Genomic DNA, 14,008 nt, shown 5'->3' on the forward strand with positions numbered 1-14,008 from the left:
TCAAACGTCGAGTAACGTATCGCAAGTACTCTGTCTCATGTAGACAGATGTTGAAGTCCAGTTTTCACGTCAATAGAATATTTGTGGTGTGCAGTTACTTTACGTAACTTTACTAACGTTTATTTTCTTATTTTGTGGTTCATTGTTCGCTGTACTGTACCAACGAAGCGTCTGAATGTAGGAAACTCGAATTGTGATAGGTGAATGTCCAAGTCTGCGAACTCCAGGATTTTCTCAATGATTTTCTTGTCAATAACAATTTTGGGTAACTGCCTACGGTAGACTGATGATCTGCAAATAATACTGTCATAAGGTCACTGTCACTATTTGCAAGTAAAAAGAAATTCTATATGCAACCTTCTTATGACTTCGTCGTCTTCCTTCAACTTTCTGGATATAAGCTATGTTGAACGGTAAGTTTAACCCAATCCATGTCGATAAATAGTTTCTTCATATTTTTACATCAGAAATCGAGCCTTCAGTGTTGCTGAAGAACTCAATTTCTAGGATGTGTACATATTTAGCAAATAAATCAAGGACTTATCGATGAGTATTGCAGGTGGGATTTATTTCCAAAATATTTACAGTACGTGAAAAATAAAACATAGACGCAGCTTAAAAGTAAATGAGAATGTCGTCATTGGATAAATGCGAATAATACTTTGAAAGGTAAGCGGAATTATCTAATTCTTTAGAATGAATGTAATAGCTTATGGTAGCTCACTCAATATGAAGGAATCAAAGAGAAAAAATTATTTTCGTGGAAGATGAAATGAAGATTTCCATTTGTGTCGAGTATTTACAAAGGAGATTTCGCACAAAGGTGTCATGTTAATTGTCTGTGACTACTTCCTGAATTTTTGTGATCATTATCGAGTTAGCCTTCAGGAACATGCTGCTACGTTCATACCAGTGGGTTTCGCGCAACACAAAATAACATTGGGGAATATCTTGGAACGTAAAAGGATGTCATTGGAATTAAGTTGGCGCTGAGGTTGGTGTAATTATTTCAGTGGGGTGGTGCTATGCTTGTAACGAAATGGTTTGCATATTACTAGTGTGCTACACACATTCTCAAAAAATGTAAGTAGGGATCATAAGAAAATAATTTTGTTCTGACGAACGGTTGTCGGCTATACTATAACGTTATATTGCCTTCTTTATACATACATTCCCCATTGGATTACATTATGTGTCATTGTCTTTGTTTTGCGGTTTAAAATGTATTTGCGTTAAAACAGTGTTATCTAAAAGCCTACTACCTATGAAATGTTTTCCTCTAAAATGTGTAAGCTAGGAAATCTACTCTGTCTTTTCATGTCTGTGTCTATATGGTTGAGAGAAGAATGCTAAATAATATTGACTGTGGAGTTAGAACATATTCAAACAGCTTCCGGCATCGTTGGAGGTCATTGTGAAATGGAAAACGATTTTCTTCTTGAAAATCGTATTCGTATCTTTTCTTTATCCCTAATGACGAAGACATTTTAATATTTTACTCAATTCAGAATCATGGAAGAGCGTGATATTAAGTCTATTTTGACATAAAATAAGAAGCCACGTGCTTCTAAAAACCTCTATTCATTTTCGTTTCAAATGTCGAGGTGTACTGCCCATAAAGAATTGTATAATCCTGCAAACACAACGAGTCAGGGAACTAACTCTTAGCAAATGTAAGGTTTCTGCAGCAGACTTGATTGTCGCATTGAGACACCTACCGCTCTTCCCATACACTGTTGAGTTTTGATGTACTTCATTATGCCTGTTATGGTCGATCATTGGTTATGACACTTGGATGGCCCCCACCTATTCTCCTCACAAACAATTAGTACATTGCCCTCACATCAAGAACTGGTACTGATTAAAAATTGGAGGACACGGTTAGGAAGGTTTCCTTCTCACAACCACCAGCGAAAGTAGATAATTGTCTACAAGTGAATAAGTATTAATTTTGAAACACATGTGAGGTGGAAGTTTAATATTTATGCAAGATCTTACAATGTTTAATACGTTTGTCATTACTGCAGAAGATTTCTTTAGATACTCTCTTTATCCACCTGTTCGGAGTAAATGATTTTGTGACATACGTAAAAACTATTTTAAAACTCTCATGATCTTTTACTATGAATGAGCTACAGACTCAGAAACGTAACTCGAAATTTCTGTTTTTCTTGTACACATTTACATCACATAACGTTTCCATCTCATTTATCATCGTCTGGTTATCTAATGAGATGTCTTTTTCTAGTGTACTGTACCTCAGACTACAAGAACGAGTTGTCCTCTGTCCACTCATTATCTACAATTTTTTACACCCATCCATCATTTTTTCTTACTCTGAAGCACTTTGAGAAACGCAGAAACAGGAAATGCTTGACCACTGTTTGAAGTTTTTATGGCGATCGTTGTACACTTGCGAAGCACTTCATAATCTTCATGAGGTAGCATTCAAATGTGTTGGTTTCCGCTTTCTATGTAGCTGGGAATCCTTTGTGTACCATCGAAGCAACTGAGCGTAGATGTTTCCTTGCAGTAACGTGAAACATACTGAGACAACGTCCAAGCCAAAACCTGTGAACCACAAAAAGTGAGGTATACATTAATAACTTGCGAGGAACATTTTTTAACGTGGAAAAAGTGTCGACGAGTGCAGAATATGCCCATCTATCCAATTGTCCAATTAAAGGGATTAAGTTTCAGGTCCATATCATTTTTTTGTGGGAGTGACCCATTAAGTTAACAATACTTCCTGGTATGATTATAGCTATCATATTGGTTTACGTTGAAGAATAATAAATCTGAGCCTCTCAGCTGGCACCAGACTTTTGCAAGTATCATCACCGGGAGACCAGCTTGTTCTGCTAACAAAGATGAGAGCGGAGTTCTGTTTTGAATGCGACAACACCATCAAACAAGTACAGACACAGCAACAAACTTGTTATGGCACAAATATAAAACTAACGTCGGACCAGGGACATGACCTTTCACGGAAAATTCATTTACTGACTGAGTTATTCAGGGACGTCTCTTACCCGCCCCCACAACTCACTGGAAATAATTTCTGGGTTGTTGCTAAGCAATTTCTATGCGATTTATTTCCTGTTTCCAAATCCAGCAACATAGGTCGAAGAGCTTTAGTGACGTTTGAAAGGTGAGAGTGGGAAACGGACTGAAACTCTGAGCGCAGGTCCTGAGTTGTGCTTGAATGGCTCAGCTGGTAGAAACATCGTCCTCGAAAATCAAGGTCTTAGCTTCGAGTCGAGGTTCAGCGTAATTTTCTTTATTGTTATCATAATTCAAAGTTCTGTTTCCTTTGGTTATAAATGTGACTTCTGTATGTGAAGTAATTTACTGTGCATTTAGCACAACACGCAGTTTCTACGCGACTTGGCCGCCTCTTAACACTTCATCGAGGGCTCAAGGCATTGAAATAAGTTTTTCGACAAGCTATGTTGGTCCAGTGTGCAGTTGGGCAACGCCTGTGTAATTTTTATTTATTGAGACATTAAACAACTAATTATTGATGTAACTACATACTGTTTAAAGTAATACGATAGCAATTTAATAGCGGTGTAGTGATACGAGATTCGGCATGATGTTCAGTGATATGGAACGTGTAAAGAGGCAAGAAATGTTCTGAATTATACCGGTGGGAAATTAAACACTGCACCGACAGCCATAGCTTTCACATTTAGTACACATCTTGTTCTTTTGTGAGAAATTTGATACCGCCAGAGAAAAGACTTATATCACTCTAGAACTCTTCTCTAGGACTCCGTCAAAAAGATGGAAATGTTCATCGTCCACCAACATGTTAGATCCTTTGTGGCAACATATTGGTTCCTTTGCTCAGTAATATTTGTGTAATATTGAGTTTCGATGTGTTGAACGATTACTGGAGGACATCGTGCCTGTTGAAACGTCGACCGCTTCCCAGCGTGGAGCAAGGTTTTCGATTCAACGCCACATTAATGACTTACATCTCAATTTTACTTTGCTACTTGTCGCTAATCGAACTGTGCGCGATAAACTGTGATCTAATTAATAGAAAGGCTGATGACGTTTACTTAAAATTTTTGGAATGAACCGGTATCCTGGCAATTTTAAAGAAATCGACAGCGGTTCCATGACGGGGTTTGCGTGAAAGTAGAACATCACACTAATTTTATCCCTGTTAGTGAGTCCAAGTGAGCCGCGCGGAGTGGCCGGGCGGTTTGAAGCGTCATGTCACGGATTGAGCGGTCCCTCCTGCCGGAGGTTCGAGTCCTCCCTTGGGCATGGGTGTGTGTGTTGTTCTTAGCATAAGTTAGTTTAAGTAGTGCGTAAGTCTAGGGACCGATGACCTCAGCAGTTTGATCCCTTAGGAATTCACACACATTTGAACATTTGATTGCAAGTGAAGGAGTCCGGAATTGTGGAACAGGGGGATAGGGGGAGTCAAACTTTTACCGACATGGCGCGACAACGTTGTGTTGGTTCCGCAGTCCTGGAAGTTCGGGTCATCAGCTGTGCAATGGGTGGAGGGCAGCCTCGTGGTTACTACACCATAAGCGTTGGGTCGCATTAACAGGATGTACTTGTGGTGCCATGTCATATCCAACACTGTTTGTGTGCGTGAGGAAGAATCCATAGCAGTATCGGATCTTTTTTTCCTTTTTTCATTTTTTCTAAAAGAAAAGAATTGAATAGAAGGAATGTAGTAAGAAATATCTTTCATACCTACATATATCTATGCAAAACTTTGTTAAATGGACGGCAGAGGGTACTTAGCATGGGCGACCCTGCATAGCTTCCTTTCTATTCCAATCTCGTTTGGAGGGCGGGCAGAAAGACTGCTCGAATCCCTGTCTCTCAGCGTGCTGTAATTAGTATAGTCTTGTCTTCACGGTCTCTCTGGAAGCAATACGTAGGGGTATGAAGAGTACCTCTAGTTTCTTCAGATAATATTCGTCTTGAAACTTCAAACGCAGGCTTTTGTGAAATAATTGGCATCTATTTTGAAGATTCTGCCTGGTGAAATTTTCTAACATTTCCGTCACGCTCTACTGCGAGTCGTACAAACCTTTGACTATGCGTGCCGTCCTCCCATGTCTGGTCTATTAGGTGCACGTCCCACACAATTGAGCTATACTGTACGATGAGATGCACAAATGAGCTGTAAAAAGTCCTCTATATAGGCCGACTGCATTTTGCCACTATCCTGCCAGTGGGGCGAAGTCTGCTGCCAGCTTCGCCAAGAACTGAGCCAGTATGACGAATCCATTCCACATCACTATTACAGCCTTGTAATTGTATAAGATGACTGATTAATACTGTCATCATAGAATACCATCTTTCTGCGGTCTTCGGAGTGCAAAATTTTACATTTCTCAACATTTAAAACATGTTTACAATTCTGCATCACTTTGAAGTCTTATCAAGGGGTAATTTAATAGTTCTGCATCTTTTTCAGGCAGCACTTCATTATAGATAACTGCATCACTTGTGAAAAGTCTGAGGTTATTATCAATGTCTGAAAGGTTATTAATGTACAACATGAACAGGAGGGGTCCTAAAACACTTCATTGGGGCAGACCTGAAGTTGCTTCTGCTTTTGTCGATGACTCTCCACCCAAGATAAGAAGTTTCATCACTACCAGTTACTTTGCTCTCTATAACAAAATAAAAAGCAAAGAAGATCCAGAACTCGACGTCATACGAGTAATTACTACTGAAACAAGTGCATTTTTCTGGATACTGGCTGTGTTGAGACATGAGAGGTGGTGGGAACTGGTGCTCGCCTAGTATTCTCCCTTTTGTTACATGGTCTACATCTACAGCTACTTGATTACTCTGCAGTTTACACTACAGTGCCGAGCCCAACACAGAACCAATTCCGAACTATTTCTTTGCCGTTGCATTCCAGAGCAGCATGTGGCAAAAGTAAGAACCTAACCTTTTCCGGGAAGCTCTGATTTGACTTATTTGATCAATATCGTTATTTCTTCCTACACAGATGGGAGTCAGTAAAATAATTTGTCATTCGAACGGGAAAGTTAGTGATCGCAATTTCGTGAAAATATCTCACTCTTGTTGTAATCTTCCCTATTTCGCGATAGCACAAGAGGAGTTGCCCTTCTTTGAACTTTTAAGAAGTCTTCTGTCAGCCTTATCTAATAAGTATCCCAAACCGCACGGAAACACTCTATATATGGACGAACAAGTCTCTTTACTGGACTTGTTGCAACTTGTCAGTATTCTACCAATAAAATGCAGTTTTTCATCTATCTTCCCCACAATTTTTATTGCACGATTCCAATTTCATGAAACCCCACCCCCCATAAAGAAACACGACTTTATGTTTACGATTGCCACCTCAAATCCCAACTCGTCACCGTGAGAGCACAAACCGAGCTGCTCTTCATACAACTTATTGGATGATCTGTGCCAGTCCTGTCTGCTAAGGACCCCGGTAGAGGACGGCGAGCAGAGGATGGCTAGTGGACAGTAGTGGGCGGTGCCTACCTGTCGTGTCGAACTTGGCGGTGGCGAAGAGCCCGCGCAGGCTGGAGGCCAGCCGCTGCGGGGACCGGCCCAGCAGCAGCGTCGCGTCTGCGTCCGACTCGACGGCCGCCGCAGCCGCGGCGTCGTCCGCTGCCCTCTGCGCCTCCGTCTTGTCGCGGTCCAGCGCCTCCCCCTGGCTCCGCTGCTGCTGCTGCTGCTGCTGCTCCTTGCTGTCCAGCGCTGCCCGCCTTGCCCTCGCTCGCTCTTGCACTTGACGACCCTCGAGTGCTGCTCCGCCACTCGACGCTGGACCGCTCGCGCTGTCGCGCCCGCCGCTCGCAGGTGCAAGGCAGAACCTGGCAGTCGGTTCGGCCTCGGTCGGCTGGCGTCGGCCTGCGTCGGTCACACACCGAGAGCTCCGCGCCGCCGTCGCGGGGAGGGGCGAAGGCGCTCGGTCGTTCCGCCGGCGGTGGGCGTGGCCGACGCCGCCGGCGCCTGCGCCGCGGCGCCCGCTGCCGCGCTCCCACTGGACCGCCGCGCAGTGACGTCATTGGCGCTGCATCCAACCCGCGCACTCACCGGACCTCACGTGACGGACTCCCGACTTGCCGGCACAGCCGGCTACACCTGTCGGGTCGATAGGCACTCGCGAAAACCACAGCTTTAATATCGGACCAAAGATATCGGGCAGCGGATCAGCAGATTACAGCTAATGCTGCACAAATTCCGCGTCGGTCATTGGATTTGTGTGCGGCGTCACGTTACAGCGACAGGAATACGTCCCTGCAGATGAAAAAATAATTACTGTTATTCAATTTCTGCCATTCTGTCTTGCTGAAAAACAGTTCAATGAAGACACATTATTCAGTTATATGGAAGGTAAAAAGTAGCAGCACAAAAAACTACAACATAATGAATAATCTGAAGATGAATAGATGATGGGAAGGATTGTAGGACTAAGTCTTTCAGTGGCAAATTCCACGAATAATTTCTAAAGATTTATTTCACCAATGATAGATACTGTGGAATGCACTGACAGTGATTTAAGCATGCGAAAAATACAGTTTGTAGGATTGTACCAAAGTCGTAATACAGCTTAAATTCCAAATCGGCTAGTACAGTTGAATAAGATCTGAAAGAAGTTGGAATAACAGAACATAGTGTATCCGTGATCTGATCATAGCAAAAGATTGCATTGGAAGATATTTTGAGAGAATGGAAGTTATATCAGTACAAAGAAAAGCTAAACCGATACACTGATAAGCTCTTTGTTTAATATTCCGTCCTCCAGTAGGGCTCAATGTGAATAATTTAACGTTAATCGTCAACTTTCTGCCCTACAGCACGTCTTCAGATGTCGTTTTCCACGTAGTCCTGTCATTTGCTATCCTCTTCGCTGTCTCGTGATTGTCTTCCATCCTTATAACATCCACCATCCGGTACCTTGTGCGTCCTTTTTCTCCTTCTTCCACTTCTTTGTCTGTTTGTAATGACCTCGATATCGACGGGACGTTAAACCCATCTTTCCTCCATTCCATTTCTTCCATTCACCGTTCCTTCCATAGTACCCGTCAGTAAGCAATCTCTTCTCACTCAGTGCTGAAGCCAACTGAGTATTCTATTCCTGACTACCTTTAAAATTTCTCTCCCTTTCCCCACTCTTCTCAACTTTTCCTGATTTCTCACTTTGTCCATCCATTTTATTCTTTACATACTCCTCCAAATCCAAATCTCAAATGCTTCTATTTTTCTTTCTTGGTCTATTATCAGTGTCCGTTCCTCAGGTCCTTCATAAAAAATAAATTAGTTGCTATGATTTTTTCCTTAAATGTTTAGTCTACATTGTTCTTCAAATCTGAGCAATTTCGACGTCTTCCAGAAAGCAATACTATTACACTTAGACATCACTAACTACTCGGCGATATTGCCTTCTTGTTTTAACACAGCGTGACTAGTGCGAGTGAGCCCAGACACTGCTCCTGCAACTGCTCACAATGCTGAAGTAGGCAAATCGCAGGATTCATACGACAGATGCTGCCTTTTGCAACTGCTAAATAACAAAAGCGCACTTGGTCAGTAACACGTGTGTACTACACAGCGCTAAAGGCCACTACGACAGTTTTGTTTAGGACAGTTTTGTTGTTCAAACTTAAAGAATTTGGCTGGCTCAATTGTGCCGCTAAGTGGAAGATTAACGTTGGAAAAACTTCATCGGTTTTTATTGCATTGTGATATTTGTTGTTACTACACATAAACTTCAAAACCCAATATAAGAATACGTAATTTGAAAATCAGCCTAAAAATAAATTATGATTAGGTTAAAATAACGTGTAATCAAAATATCGAAATGAAATTAGTACACCCGGCCGGTGTGGCCGTGCGGTTAAAGGCGCTTTAGTCTGGAACCGCGTGACCGCTACGGTCGCAGGTTCGAATCCTGTATGATGTCCTTAGGTTAGTTAGGTTTAAGTAGTTCTAAGTTCTAGGGGACTTATGACCACAGATGTTGAGTCCCATAGTGCTCAGAGCCATTTTTGAAATTAGTACATATTAACAATACAGTATAGAACTAATTTTTGTGATGTAGACATTTTCTGCAGCAAGCATATTCAGCCTTTTTACGCTGCAGTGTAATTCTTACACTGAAGAGACGAAACATTATGACCATTGTCAACAGCGAGCATTGAGGACGCGAGACGCGGTTAGAAAAGTATGTAAGTCGGAAAGATACGAATGGTGATTTATCCTAGCGACGATAGACGCCGCAAATAGGGTAATCCACTGACACAAGAGACTCTGACCACGGGCGGGTTGTTATACGCTCGCTATTGGGAATGAGCATCTCAGAAACGGCCAAGCCAATTAGTAACGAAAATAAATTTCCTGTATGAGTCCGTGATCATTGTCAGTTGTGTGATAACAACTGACGTCTTGACTAGGCATAAGTTTTTGATACTGAAACTGAACTTGTTTTATGTATTCAATGTTTGGATCTGAGAAGGGTATCAGCCAAACCTACGTAATAAATAATGAAATATTTTAAGCAGTGTGGTTCTATAGTGAGCATCTGTGGAAAACGGTTGGTTCGTAAAATCGTATAGGCGTCAATCTGAGGCAGTTTTGAGACGACAGAGTACACTCACACTCTAACACGTACGGTAACGACACGCCTGTTCATTTTTGTTACGTACTGCGACAGCAGCGCTCCAAGTGGTCGGAAAGATACATTTCTGAATATGACGTCGAATGAGTGCGAATAGTAGCTTTTATATTGATCTGTAACATAGTTTCTACAATGAGGAGTGTATGTAGCGACACGAAAATCGGCAGTAACTAAAAACTGACACCGCAATTTCTTTTTGTGGTTTCCTAAGGACCCTGGGAGGCATGAAGCGTTACATTACAGGACAGTTTGCTTACGATTTTCTAGTAACGAACAGATATTTACTAAAGAACATCTTTTCTTTCAACAAGAAAAATGGTTAGGAAACATAGGAGACGTGATCTTTTGCAAAAAGACACCGTATATCTACTTAACGGCTTGACATTTTCTTCATTCAACTTCTAGTCAAACCAGTGAATGTGGAATACAGGAAAATGGCATGGAGTGCAATAGCTACATTAATTAACGTACCAAATAAGCCACCACAACCGTATGTAAAGGGAAAACAAGCAAACATAATAGTAAAATGTCACAAACAATAAAATAATTTTCCAACATAGAAGAAACCAGTTCCACAACTGTTGCTACATCTGAGTCAGAAAAGGCGAGAATCTTCAACACTTTCGCTTTTAATCCAAACGTAATTTCGTTTACAATAATATTGTTATTTTAGGAAGTGGAGTGAAGTGTAACGATACGCCAATCATGGGATTCCATAACAGAGTTGTTACATGTCAAGGCAAGTGCCTATCATAATAAGAACAACGACAGAAATATATGCTTCTCATGCATGAAATATGTTTTTATATTCTCTTGCCTTCAGCGGAGTAAGCCCAGTCACCTGTCTTCTTTGTTTTTCTCCCTCTTTTTTCCGCAATTGCACATATACAGCTTGTACATGCTAATTTAAGTCTTTTGCAAATATAATAAGTCTTATTAAAATCAGACGCGTTTCACTTTATTCTAAAGCGTCTTCAGTGGTCATTGTAACTATAAGGTCCTCTTACAATTTTTTTATAATCATGAACAGCTTGCATGCTCTACTTACTAATGTAGACAGTTTTTATTTCTTTCGTTACTCACGGTTTTCCTGTTGTTTACTGCATTATCTTCCACGTGTATGTGTTGAGTTTTTGCACACAACACTTTCACCGCGCTAAATATATTCACATTTCTTTGATCACTGTCCTCGCGCCATTTCGTGTATTTTCTTTTTCTTTGGTATTGCGGACTGCGTTGTTTGTTTGTTTTGGTACTGGTGGAAAAACCTGTTATCGCTCTGTGAATGTTTATGAGTGTTTATATTTTCCGACTATGGAGTGGAATAGCAGACTCACAGAGCGATAGCAGACGCTCCCACCACTACCAAAAGATACAAAAGACAAACGCATCCCACAATAGCACAACGAACACACGAAATGGCTATGTTTAAAGTACTAAATAATGCATGCGAATTGTGCATGATCATAACAAACAAAATTGTAAGAAAAAAAATTGTTGCAGTGAGCACTGAAGACGCTTTGGAATAAAGCTGAACACGGGGTGAAAGACTGCATCACTCTCCTAAGCATTTTTAATCCAAGCACTTTCTTCTTGGTTTTCCATTCATATTTTTCCCACCTGGTTCTTGTACAACTTGTGTGTTGTCCTCCAGATTACACGATTTTTCCTTAGAATTTCGAATATATTCCACAATTTTACGTTGTCGAACGCTTTTTCTAGGTCGACAAATGCTATGAACGTGTCTTGTTTTTTCTTACGCCTTGCTTCCATTATCAGTCGCAACATGAGAACTGCCTTTCCGGTGTCCTTGCCTTTCCAATAAAGCCAAACTGATCCTCACGTAACAGATCTTCAATTTTCTTTTTACTCATTTACGAATAACAGGAAGAAGAATAGTTAGGAATCAATGTAACGTCAGTGAAATTATAAGTGATGAGGTAAAATATTGGATTGGCGGAGGATGGGAAAATAAATCGGACGCCCCGTAGGAATTTGCATCAAGTGTTATAGGAAAATCAAGGAAATCCTGTCGTTCCAGAAAGCTAGAATGCTAACGATACGCCACTTCGCTGGGTCACAAAACATATGTATACTTATGAGAAAAGTACCAAAACAGCTGTATCTTGAGAATGTCTTCATTGTGTCACAATACTAGTTTCGGAAGCACATTATGGCCATCCTCAGGGCCCTCACTGGCAAAAGAGTATTATAATTCCTTGACGCGTTTATTGCGGAGTCCTTGTTACTAGTACACGTGGGCTAGCTTTCCTCAGGAGTCTCTCCGCGACACCGTGTTGTCTCCAATGCATTGGACTCCGCAATGAATGCATCAAGGAATTCTAATACTCTTTTGGTAGTGGTGGAGCCTAAGGATGGCGGTAATGTGCTGCGGAAACTAGTCGTGAGAGACAATAAAGACCTCAAGATACAGCTGTGATTGTACTTTTTCTCACGTACCAGGCGTATTCGGAATGTTTGGTCCGATCGGTCGCGAAATGGAAACCACTCTCAAAATCTGATGAAGCTTTGGACAGATGTGTTGGGCAGTGTTTCTAGTACGCCGGTCGATCACATTACGTCTCTCTTTTTAGATCTGAGCGCACGGTGAGCACATAAAGATGCCTAGAAAATAGTGTCTCCCGCCAAATACGAGGGCCTGGTGAGAAATTTCGCCTGAAGCTATGCATCTCACATCACATAACTGTCATGCATTTTGTTCCTGAAGACAATTCTCAGCCGCATTCTGCAGGGGAATCAAGACGCTCCTCCAGCGTTTTCAATTGGAAGTGTTTCATTCCCCACAATACAGCCCGTATTTGTCTCCCTCTGAGTTTCATCCCTGCCCACATGAACCGCTGTCTATGAAGACAACATTTTGGCAAAGACAACCCTCGGAGGCCAACGTAGACAACTCGCGGAAAGCACTGGCGGCTGCCTTCTAAAACGACGGTATTGAAAAATTGGGACAACCCTACGACAGAGGTCTAAGTCGGATCGGCGACTATGTAGATAAGTAGCTGTAAGTTGTAGCTAACTGTTGCAAATAAAACATTTTTGATTTTCACGGTGGTCTCCATTCCGCGACCAATTGGAAGTTACTTTCCAAATACGCCTCGTATACCATCACCTTAAGTCCCTCGTCCTTGCAGTAGAATGGACATCCGTAATATGTACACTCCTATTCTGCGTTCTCTGAGCTAAAACGGTTTTTCCGCGGTATACTCCTTTGTTAACCTCATACCTTAAATTAAAGTGGAATTTTATAATTTACTGCCCCGTGGATTTCATTTTACGTTTTGTCGTTGCAAAAAGCCAAGAGAAAAGGATCGCTACCTTTTTGCAGCGTCAGCTGGAAAGGCTACCTCGCAATACTTCCATCCTCTCAGAGTCAGATGCAAATGACACTCCCATCCCTAAGAGTTATGACACGAGCCGAGCTTCTGCTAACTCGCCAGTTTTTCTCTTCGTCCGCCTCGCAAAGGAAACGCGACAATACTCCGTCTCTGACAGTGGAGATCGTACGAAAGACTGAGGTAATGAAATCTACATAATTATAGCTCTGCCCTCTTTTGTCCCTGGTGCACAATGCAGAACTGAACACGCGGTAATTTTGTGGTCATATGTACCGGCGAAATATCTAGCTCTACTGGAGTGAACATTCCCATAATGTGGCTGTATGGAAAATCTTGCAGTGAGTGCAAGTGGCATTTTTCTTGCAACAAATATCAAGAAGCAAGACTATGTCATCTACGTTCCGAATTTACGAGTATTTTATTGCGGCGCACGCCAATATTCTCGTCTTCCTATTTGCTGCGTTCAAACCTACCTTAATACTCACATAATCACGTTATTGATATAGACACCCATCTCGTTAGTGCGTTGAATAGTACTGTATTTACGCAATGAGATGACGAAGGAAAATTTGAGTATAGAAATTTTGTACTCGCATTGTATTGAAGGATATTTTTAGAAGCACAGTTCATAAATCTAACAAGCACAAGGCAATTTGATAGCTTACAGAGTGAGTTTTCTTTTGATACAATCCTGTTCTTAATTTCAGTATATCTGCTTATGCCGAGTAGCAAGAAAATTACTTCGATGGACGCATTACTACCACGAATCATTCATCTGACGTTCCACCGACGTGAAAGTCCCTAATACGTAACACTTTATACATAGTGTAATGGACGGAACAACGGTATCTGAAGATGAAGGTACACAGAGGAGTGGGTATTTTTCTGCTAACTTAATATTTGTACTATTGGTTCTGTTATTATGGTGCGAATGATTTCTTTTTTACGGTACGGGAGAGAGTATATTTCCAACAGTATTCTAGCGCTCTTGGAATGTATAGGGAGA

General features: G+C 41.4%; 1 protein-coding gene across 1 annotated transcript in view; it reads right to left on the reverse strand.

Annotated features, from left to right (window-relative positions):
* The window catches only part of LOC126182115 (vesicular acetylcholine transporter), an 81,903-nt gene extending 75,084 nt beyond the window's left edge, over positions 1–6,819 (reverse strand). The window contains exon 1 of the mRNA XM_049924825.1: positions 6,505–6,819. The gene's annotated coding sequence lies outside the window, so the exon portion shown is untranslated. The remainder of the gene's footprint in view (positions 1–6,504) is intronic.
* Positions 6,820–14,008: the final 7,189 nt, after the last annotated feature.

Source organism: Schistocerca cancellata, chromosome 1 (assembly GCF_023864275.1).
Source record: "Schistocerca cancellata isolate TAMUIC-IGC-003103 chromosome 1, iqSchCanc2.1, whole genome shotgun sequence".
NCBI lineage: Eukaryota > Metazoa > Arthropoda > Insecta > Orthoptera > Acrididae > Schistocerca > Schistocerca cancellata.